The following is a 10,114-nucleotide window of genomic DNA, read 5'->3' on the forward strand; positions in this document are numbered from 1 at the left end:
GCATGTAAACTATTCCTAAAGGGAAGAGGCATTTGATGGGAGAAGAAAAAGATAGAATCAAAAGGAAAAGGAAACAAAGGGAAACTCAAGGATGGTGACTGAAACGGAATGTTACAGAAAGAGTTCAGGTTTGTGGAGGCAAATTCAGGAGCTCCGTGGCAAAGGGAGGGGGACAGGAAAGAAAAAGGAAGAAAGCTGGATCAAGCAACACCTCTTTGTACCTGCTAGCCTCCTACTCAGGTGACTGGCTCTGAAATGGAGAAAGGCCACCCCAGGAAGGGGCCCCACCGCCACCCTGGGTCCTTCATTCAGTATGCTGCCACCAAGTCTGCTAGGGGTCCTCAGGGTCTGGAAAGACTGAGTCAAAGAAAGCCAAAGGTGTCCCAGATATCTTTGTGCCACTGAGGTAGGAGGTTGAGTGTAAGAAGGCTACACCATAAATTCTGAACCTCAAAGCAGGATGGCAGACCTGGATGGTTGTCCTTAAGGAGGGAGTCTGGTAATGACAAAAGCTGGGACACTGAACAATCATCTTGGGCATTCCAGAATTGTCACAGTCAAGGTCAGAGCTCTGAAAAGGTGGTCAGGGCACCCTGGAGCCTTTCACAGCTGTTATTTACATCTGATGCTTCAGTGTTACCCAAGACTCAGTGGTTGGGGAGAGAGAGCTGCAGAATTATTGCTTATATTTTTCAAATGGGAAAAGCAAGTATTGGCTTATTAGAATCAGAGCATAGAAATTGAAGAGATCTTGGTTATAAATGCTTACCAAAGGGATTTGCAATGGCTCACCATAAACACAGAGATCCATATATACTGAAGCTGTTAACAAAGACTGAAAAGGTGAAAGGGACAGAACAAAAAAAAAGAGACATAAACAAACCCAAACCCCAAACTCCTCTTTAAAATCTGCAGCAACTGGAGCTTAAGCTTCCTAGCAACCAAGACAAAGAAAAACAAATGAACTCCAAGAACACCAAATCCAACCCCTCATTTTATGGATTAGGAAATGAAGGTCTATATTATTTTTAAAAGCTTTTCATCAATGAAATGTGTTTCTGTAGTTTCTGTAGCTAAGCATGGAATTATCTCCACTTTAATGTTTCAGATTGATTTTTTCAAATGGGCTTTTTCACAGGGCACTGCTGACCTCCCAGAAACCTCTTACGCAATGGAGCAGTACAGAGTGCTACATGGAAACTTAACCTTCATGCAACAAGAAAATACTGCCTTACCATGAGTGCCATTCTCCTGACTCTCTGCGAGCCACATATTCCAGAAGCCCTCTCTGCTTCCTTCAGTCAAATCACCCCAAGGTCTATATCTTTTTTTTTTTTTTTTTTAAAGATTTTATTTATTTATTTGAGAGAGAGAATGAGAGACAGAGAGCATGAGAGGGAGGAAGGTCAGAGGGAGAAGCAGACTCCCCGCCGAGCAGGGAGCCCGATGCGGGACTCGATCCTGGGACTCCAGGATCATGACCTGAGCCGAAGGCAGTCGCTTAACCAACTGAGCCACCCAGGCGCCCAAGGTCTATATCTTTTTATCACTATCCCCGTACTGCCCTCATGTCCCCCCAGCCCTCCACTTCTGCTCATGTTTGTTGGGCATAGCGCAAAGTGAGAGGGGTCCCCAAGAACCCTGGCTTGATACAGAATATCTGCTGAAACTTACCGCAGGAGTTGGGCAGTCAATCTAGCAGGTCATCCGGCAAGTCAGAGAACAGAGTCCTCCCACTTGACCGTTGGTGGTGCACCAGACAAGGAACATTGCCTTTCGATGGTATTTGAGAGGTAACAACTGGACCGATAGAGATCTGAAGACTCTGAGGCAGGAGAGAGGAAAACCTTTGGGAGAGAGCCCCGTTGAATCACTGAGGTGATGGGAATGTTACCTCTAAAGGTAAAAATATATATTATCATCTGTTATTTTAAAATGAACACTTGACAGATACATTTGATTAATTAATAAGAAAACCAACAAAATAGTGAAGCATTCATGAGAATTGGAGAGAAGGAAGAATTTGTCATGGCTGATGCTTGGATGAGATGGCTAAAGTTCATACAAAACTAGTTAATATCCTATTATGTAATAAAACTCCAGTTTGGGGGATTATTCCCCCTATGATACAGAAATAATTTGCATCTATGCCAAACAAACAAAAAAATTGGCATTTCCATCAAACAAAAATGGTTTGCAGTGCTATAAGTTTTTCATAAGTTATCATCTATTCGTACAGAATTGAAAACTACTTAACCAATAGTAAATAACAAGTCAAACAAAGAACAACATTCCAAGAGGAGACATTGGCACAATTTTTCTATAAAAAACAAGATTGTAAATATTCAGGGCTTTGTGAATCCCATAGTCTCTGGTGCAACTATTCATCTCAACCCATGAACATGAACCCATCGACAATATGTAAATAAATGAACATGGCTCTTCTCATTACATTTTATTGACCCACACGAAAAAGGTTATGGCAGTGTTTGACCTATAGACATACTTTGTAGACTTCTGACCTGGAGAATCAGACAATCCACAGATAGGCCTGCCAGAAGACATTCAGAAAGAACATTCAATAATCTTTTTGGTCTGTTTTTTTTTTTTTTTTTTGAAGATTTTATTTATTTGAGGGAGAGAGAGAGAGTGAGAGTATACGAGAGGGGGGAGGGTCAGAGGAAGAAGCAGACTGCGGGACTCGATCCTGGGACTCGAGGATCATGACCTGAGCCAAAGACAGTCGCTTAACCGACCTAGCCACCCAGGCGCCCTGGTCTGTTTTTATAGTTTAGATAATTTTCTTAAAAGTCTCCCTTTTGATCATGAACATCTCCAAAGATTATTCTTGACCATGGAAAAGCTGATCTCATTGTGCTGGGGCTTAATTCATTTACATAGTTGCAGTAAAAGGTGTTAATTTACCTTTATAAGACACCTTTTAATGCTGTCAGCAAATCTAGGTCCCTATGGTGCTAAGCAACTCGTAAGGCCAGAAAATTAACTTCTGCCTGGAGAAATGAAATTGTTGTAGTATTTCACAGACGTTTCACATTGTTCTTATTTTCTCTTCTAATTTGAGGCCAGGGAATCAAGCTCAAGACATTCATCTCTACCAGTTTTATCTGCAATATGTATAAGTATGGGTGAACTCCTCTCTCCTTTACTAAGTTTCCTGGCCAGTCAGAACATAGCCTTTCCTTACTACCCATATGGATAGGAAGATTTAAGGCAGGGGTCAGCAAACTCTCTATAATGGTCCAAATTATAAATATTTTATACTTTGGGAGCCATGAGGTCTCAGTTGTAACTACTCAACTCAGCTGTTGCAGCACAGAAGCACCATAGACAATATGTAAACGAATGGGTGTGCTTGTGTTCTAGTAAAGCTTTATCTACAAAAACAGTTGGTGGGTTGGATTTGGGGCACAGGCCCTAGTTTGCCAACCTCCGCTTTAAGCCATAGGTACTAGCCTAGTTTTCTTGTCATATTTTATAGAAGGCAAAGAAGAACTGACCAATATTCCAAGACAAACTTGTCATTTTAACAGAGAGAAAATCTAATTCCAGATTTGCGTCAGTATAATATTTGATACTAAAGGAATGACAGCTCTTTAAAAAGATCTTTTGAATAAACTCATTAAAACCAAGACACCTTTGGCAATATGTTAATACATTTTGTGACTTCTTTTCAGACTTATTGGCATATATCATAACTCAAGGCAAATAAAATTCCCTTCTGCAAAAGGAATTCAGATTTTGTTCTTCACTATCCTCTTTCACATTTTAGAACAACCATTCATTTTATTTTAAACAAAACTATCCTCTTTTTTCATTTAAATCAACAAAGACACATGTACTTACCTTACATACTAAGTTGTACCTCTGTGCTATTATTGCTTCTAGTAGCCTCTCAGTTATGTATGCTAATTATACCTTTTCACCAAAGTGTGCAACATCTATTTCACAGAAAGAACTAGGAGGAAGGTGACAACTGTTATATCAAGCATTTTAGCGGACCCGCAAAGTTCATTTACCTATATCACATGACTCTTACAGCCACAAATATATATTATTTTCTACACCTTTTTACTTTTCTAAAGTGGCAAAAATGAATGCTTTTGTTGACATACAGGGAAGTAGCCATTCTATAATGCATAAAAATGAAAAGCTAAGAAGCTTCTCTTGGTAGTATTCTATCTTACTTAGAAATTAGCCAACTATTCAAAGATTATATCTATTAAGCAACTCAATTAATATTGGTTTAAGATCTTAAAATAACCATGGGATTTGGCAATTATGTTTAAATTGACATACTGCCAAACATATAACTATTGATATAAAAACATTTGTCAGAATTATAATTCAATTTAAACACATCATTTCATGTTTTTCATGGTCTGAACATTTATGAGAGTAATATAAGTTTCTTTAGCAAATAAACCAGCATAAGAAGTTTAAGAAGAATAAATTCACCAACCTCATCACTAAAAAAATAAAAATAAAAACACAAAAAACAAACCCACATCTTCCTTTAAAAAATAAAATAAAACGTGTATTTGTATTATACTCCACACTGGTAAAACCAGGGAAATACATATCACTCTTTTGAAAGCAAATTTATCACACCAGTCTGATCTGCTCAAGGATTCATTTTTATAACACGAGTGTAGCTTCTGATTTAGCAGTTTTATAAGAAGCTTTTTTTTTCCTTTAAAAGTTAGCACATTTGAAGCATTAGAATTTCAGTTTCTTTGTTTTCCAGGAATTATGAGATTATTAGGTTTAAATAAATTCTTATTAATGTTTGTAAACCAATGAGAACAGAGCTCATTTCTTTTAAGGGGATTTATAAATTAATTTATTAATATATTCTGTATATTAATATAAATGCGCACACACACAACAGAATGAGAGGAAAAGGTTTTTCCTAACTACAAACACAGAAACCTTGCAATTTATGTTTTACAACTGCAGCCACAGGACAAAATAACATAGAAAGCAAAATGCACCATTCCCAATGTTAAAGATCCATGTTCATTTCCAGTGGAAGCAAGACATTTTCTTGCACAAACACACCACCAAAAAAATCTGAGAAACCAAGTTGTTATCGAGACTAGATCCCTATCTCCGTCTGATAGAGATGACCTAATGGTCAGATCATAAAACCACCAGTCATCCTTGCCACCAGTGAGCCATAGCTTATGCAATATATGCAAATAAGAACTAGAGCCCAGTTGAGCCTAGAACAAGAAGCAAAAAGAAAAGAAAACAAAACAGAACCTCACAGTGTTAAGAAGAAAAAACAGAGAAGGAAGGAACTAATGAAGGGAGAGGGAAAGAAACTGAGAGGTAGCAAAAACAAATTTGCATTGCCTCTGAGGATTCATCCTTAGAAGTCAAGAAAAGACTTGTTTGGGCTTAAACCGCCCCTGAGGGGCACCTCTTGGGCGGCAGAGTTTAATTAGAGATAGGAGATAAGCCAACTGGACATCTCAGTAGGACTCCCAAAAACATCAAATATCATTTTCAAAAAGCTAAAATCCATGTCTTATATGCAAACATGAAGTAAGCATGTGCTAAAGATTTATGTATCTAAACTTATTAATGATAGAACCAGCTAGAAGATAAGCTTGGTTCTCTAATCTCCATTTAAATACTTATTGGCTCATGTTCCTGCTCAAAACCTTCACTAAGCCCTTATTTTCTCTTTCTTTTTTATTTTTATTTATTTATTTATTTTTTGCATCTGATTGGCATGGAAAATCTAAGATGAAGAAAATCTTGGATTTCATAGAAAGCATTATTCACAATAAATTTCCTACTTCTTTATCAAGATTTTGGACTCTGAATCCAGAGTTCTTTCTACTGCACTGTAACTATCTCTATGGAGATGCAATCCTTGTCTTGTAGGAGCTTGGGAAAACTTTGCAAACATGAACAGTGAACAAATAAGTAATCCAGGGTAGAAACTCAGTGGCCACTGAGGAATAACTTGGTCATTACGATTTGCAGAGCAGGCAGGCACTGAAGGGTTCTGAAAGTCAAAAGTCCTTCCCTAAGAGACATTTAATGGAAATAGGCACTGGGATTTCATTCATAGTATGTTTTGGGAAATTGAAGTCAAGGAGAAAGTGAATTGTCAGTTGAAAAGCAAAAAGTTATCTTTTTGTATTTTTCATTAGGAGTAGGCTTTGTCTTTTTTCAAAAGAACAATTGAATATAAAATATTTTCTGGAGATTCATATTATCTACATCTTATTTTTATTATGAAAGCTCCAGACATGAGTGAGTGGTAAATTCGCCTATATGCCCTTTATCCCAAAAGCGAAATAATTTTGTGTATCAGCTTGAAGGCAATACAAGAAACTTGAACAAAAATAAGAAAGAAAAAGAGAAATGGGGAGGGGATAGGGAGAGAGAGAGAGACAGAGATAAATCTGGCTTGTCTACAAAACTTTACAAAACAAAAGAAACCATCTGTTAAATGAATGGCTTAATGCTGAGCAAGGTATGAATCAGAAATTTAGCAGATTTCTAAATCCAAGGTATAGAAGGCAATGCTGGAACCTTGGGAGAACTTGTGTAACATGGATGCTTTGATGGAATTGGATCAAGGTAAACCTGAGATGTTTAAGGTGAGTGAGTGAGAACGCGTTCTTGTATAAAATAAGTTGCTGATCCAGGGGCCTTTCTTTTGTTGTTGCTACCTTTACCAGAGAAAGAAAATATGGTCTCTGGATAAGTCCCCGGTAGAACCACCTGCTGTGAAGCTCCTCAGAAAAATACAGAACTGCTCTTTACATGAAAAGTTAATAGCGAGTACGGTAGAAATTTCTCACTGGAGCAATATTTTTCAAAGAATATGAAACAGATAGGACTTGGCAGTTCCTCCCATTAAAAGATTTGAAGTTTAAGTTTAGATTTCATATTACTGTAGTTCTGCCAAGTCCAAATTTGGCCTTCTAGCTATTTTATTTTTATTTCCCATTAGTTGTATCTATAATTCCCAGTGGAAGTTGACTATGGCCCATAATCAACAGATGAACTCATTAATGACTTGTGGAGAATTTTTAAACACAGTTCTGTGGCCTCGGGATATTCTAATTCAATAGGCCTAGAACCGGAAATTGGCATATATTTTTAACTATTCCTTAGAATTTCTGATGATCAACAGACTTAGGGACCATTACTTAGGAGTGCTGGGGAAAGAATTAAGGATTTAGGTTAGTCTGCTTTTCTTGGAGCATGCATTCCAGAGGATTGCAGAGATGAGCAGTGGGAAGTTCAATCAAGAGAATGGAGGTGTGCTAAATTTGGGGGGTGAACGTAAAGAAAAATTTTTAAATGACCTGAGAAGTTTATATTTTTGACAATAATGAAGGTAGCAGAGAGATCTTGCAGTTAGCCTCAAGATAACCAAGATCAAAAGTCTCAGTATTTCCCTCAGTCTCTTAGGACACAGCTGCAGCCTGGTAGGACAAGATGGATGTGGTGATGGGTAAGGAATTTCCTTCTCTTCCTCAAGAGGGAGGGGCAGCAGGCACCCTGTACATATGCCCGTTGCAGTGCACATTCCCTGGCCATCAGGTCACATATCAAGAGATATCTGACAAAACATTCTGGCCTACTTGCAAACAGTACCTTTCTGAAAAAAAGGTCAAGTTTGGAAAAAAATATTTTTAGATAGGGCACAATTTGTCTTAACTTTTATCACCTTGTAATTCAGCACTTGATGTACCTTAATTGAATTTTCTCCATAAGAGAATGTGAGAAACTAAAAAGTGAGCTAAGTAAGAGTTACTGCAGTGGGAATATTGACATTAACTTAGAAAACAAGACCTTCTTACTCCTAGTAGTGGGTTGAATTGTGCCCCCTCCCACTGCCCCCACAAAGATATGTCTAAGTTCTAATTGCTGGCAGCTGTGAATCTGACCTTATTTGGTAAAAGGGTCTTTGCAGATGTAATTGAGCATGAGATCATCTTGGATTATCTGGGTAAGCCCTAATCCAATGACAAGTGTCTTTATAAGAGAAACACAGAAGAGAGACACAGAGAAGAAGGCCTTGTGAAGACACAGGCAGACACTGGAGTGATGTGGTCACAAGTCAAGGATCACCTGGAACCACCAGTATCTAGAAGAGGTAGGAAAGGAGCCTCCACAAGGAGCACAGTCCTATCAACACTCTGATTTTGGACTTCTTGCCTCCAAAACTGGGACAGTAAATTGCAATTGTTTTAAGCCACTCAGTTTGGGGTAATTTGTTACAGCAGCCCCAGGAAACTATATACCTCTATCATAATAAAGTGGGGAGATGGTCTTCTCTCACCACTGTTTTGTACAACATGTATATGCTGAAGAGGGAAGAAGAGATGAGGCCCATGAGGAGGTACACAAAGGTCTAGAATTATTGAGAATGGCTGATGGTCAGAACGATGGTGGAGGGGTGCATTCCAAAGACCATGCTGGGAGGTGGGATACTATCAATAATGTGGACATGCTTGTCATGCAGCCAAGAAAACAGCAAACAGTGGACAAAAACAGTAGTAGGGGAAGTAGGAATTGGCAGATTTCAAGAATTTCAGTGGTGCATTGAGTGAGTGAATCTGTTCCAAATTTTTCCTTGGGAATAGAGAATTCATCAGGATATGAACCTCCCATGATTCTTCTGGTGGGAACTCCATGACAGAAATTGCTGTTACTGCATCCCTGATCTCAAATACCAGGCAGGTTGAAGTGGGGTGGCGCTAGGTTACACACTCAGTGCTTACTCATTAAATGGTAGGGTCCAGTTTTTCCTGAGTTATCCTTGGCCAAACCACTGTTTCAAACAAAACCAAAATTCTTCCTGAAGGGATAATTGCTAGAACAAGAAAAGTGGCTTGCGAGAAATCTATGTTTTTGGATGCTTATTCAACCTTTCTCCTGTGTAGGTTGAGTAGAAGAAACATTCCTCCAAACAACATCTTAGAAAAATTAAGGCTCAGTTCACACCAGGGCCAGATAAAAACAAGAGGGCATCCTAGACACCATAACATCTTCAAACTAACACTTCCTAAATATGTATTCATTGTTTATTTAGTAGAGGGGGGAACAAAGGGATTTCTGTTACTATCTTGACAGAATTCAATATCCAAATTTTAAGGAAATTTGTCTGCTAATTTACTTGTATTTGCTAAAGCTGAGTCAATATACATGGGAAAAAAAAAGAAACAAACTTTGTAAATTTTTTTCTATTTTTTCCTTAAATCTTTGCTCTCCAGTTTACTTTCATTATTTTTAGGAGTAGACAACTCCCTGGGACACATTAATAGTTTACAATGTGCATAATTAAAAGAATCATTAAATTTTGGTAAGTCATGTTACATCCTGCATTGTTTTATTCAGAACTTCAGTTAACTAGGATAGCCAACATGAGTGACACAAAACTCTCAATAGACATAAGTCAGCACTAAAGAGGAATATTTTTAAATGTCTGCTCCAGACAGAGAAAGGCAAATACCATATAACTTCACTTATATGGGGAATCTAAAAAACAAAACAAATGAATAAACAAAAAACAGAATCAGACCTATAAATATGGAGAACAAAGTGATGGTTGCCAGAAGGAAGGGGAGTGGGGGGAAGGGCAAAATAGGTAAAGGGGTGTGGGAGGTACAGGCTTCCAGGTATGGACTGCATAAGTCACAGGGATGAAAGGTAGAACATAGTGAATATAGTCAATAGTATCGTAATAGATTTGTATATGACAGATGGTAGCTACACTTGTGGTGAGCACAGCATAAGTTATAGAGAAGTTGAATCACCAAGTTGTACACCTGAAAATAATGTAACATTGTGTCAACTCTATTAAAAAAAAAAGGTGTGCTCCAGACTTGTCTATTTCTACCTGTTTGGTTTAGAAACAATTTGTGGTTGACCAGTTATATGACAGGTTGTACCTGGAAATGAGGAAAGTGATGCCACATTTATTTGACTTTTTGTTTTTTATAGACAGACAGCTGCCTTTCTTTCTGCCCTTGATTCTGGGTCTGGGCCTAATGCCAGTCTCTCTCGGTCTGCTTTTACTGCTTTTACAAAGACTTGCACTTACTGACAATTCAGAGCCTAC

Source organism: Mirounga leonina, unplaced genomic scaffold (assembly GCF_011800145.1).
Source record: "Mirounga leonina isolate KUSES-001 unplaced genomic scaffold, KU_Mleo_1.0 Mir_128, whole genome shotgun sequence".
NCBI lineage: Eukaryota > Metazoa > Chordata > Mammalia > Carnivora > Phocidae > Mirounga > Mirounga leonina.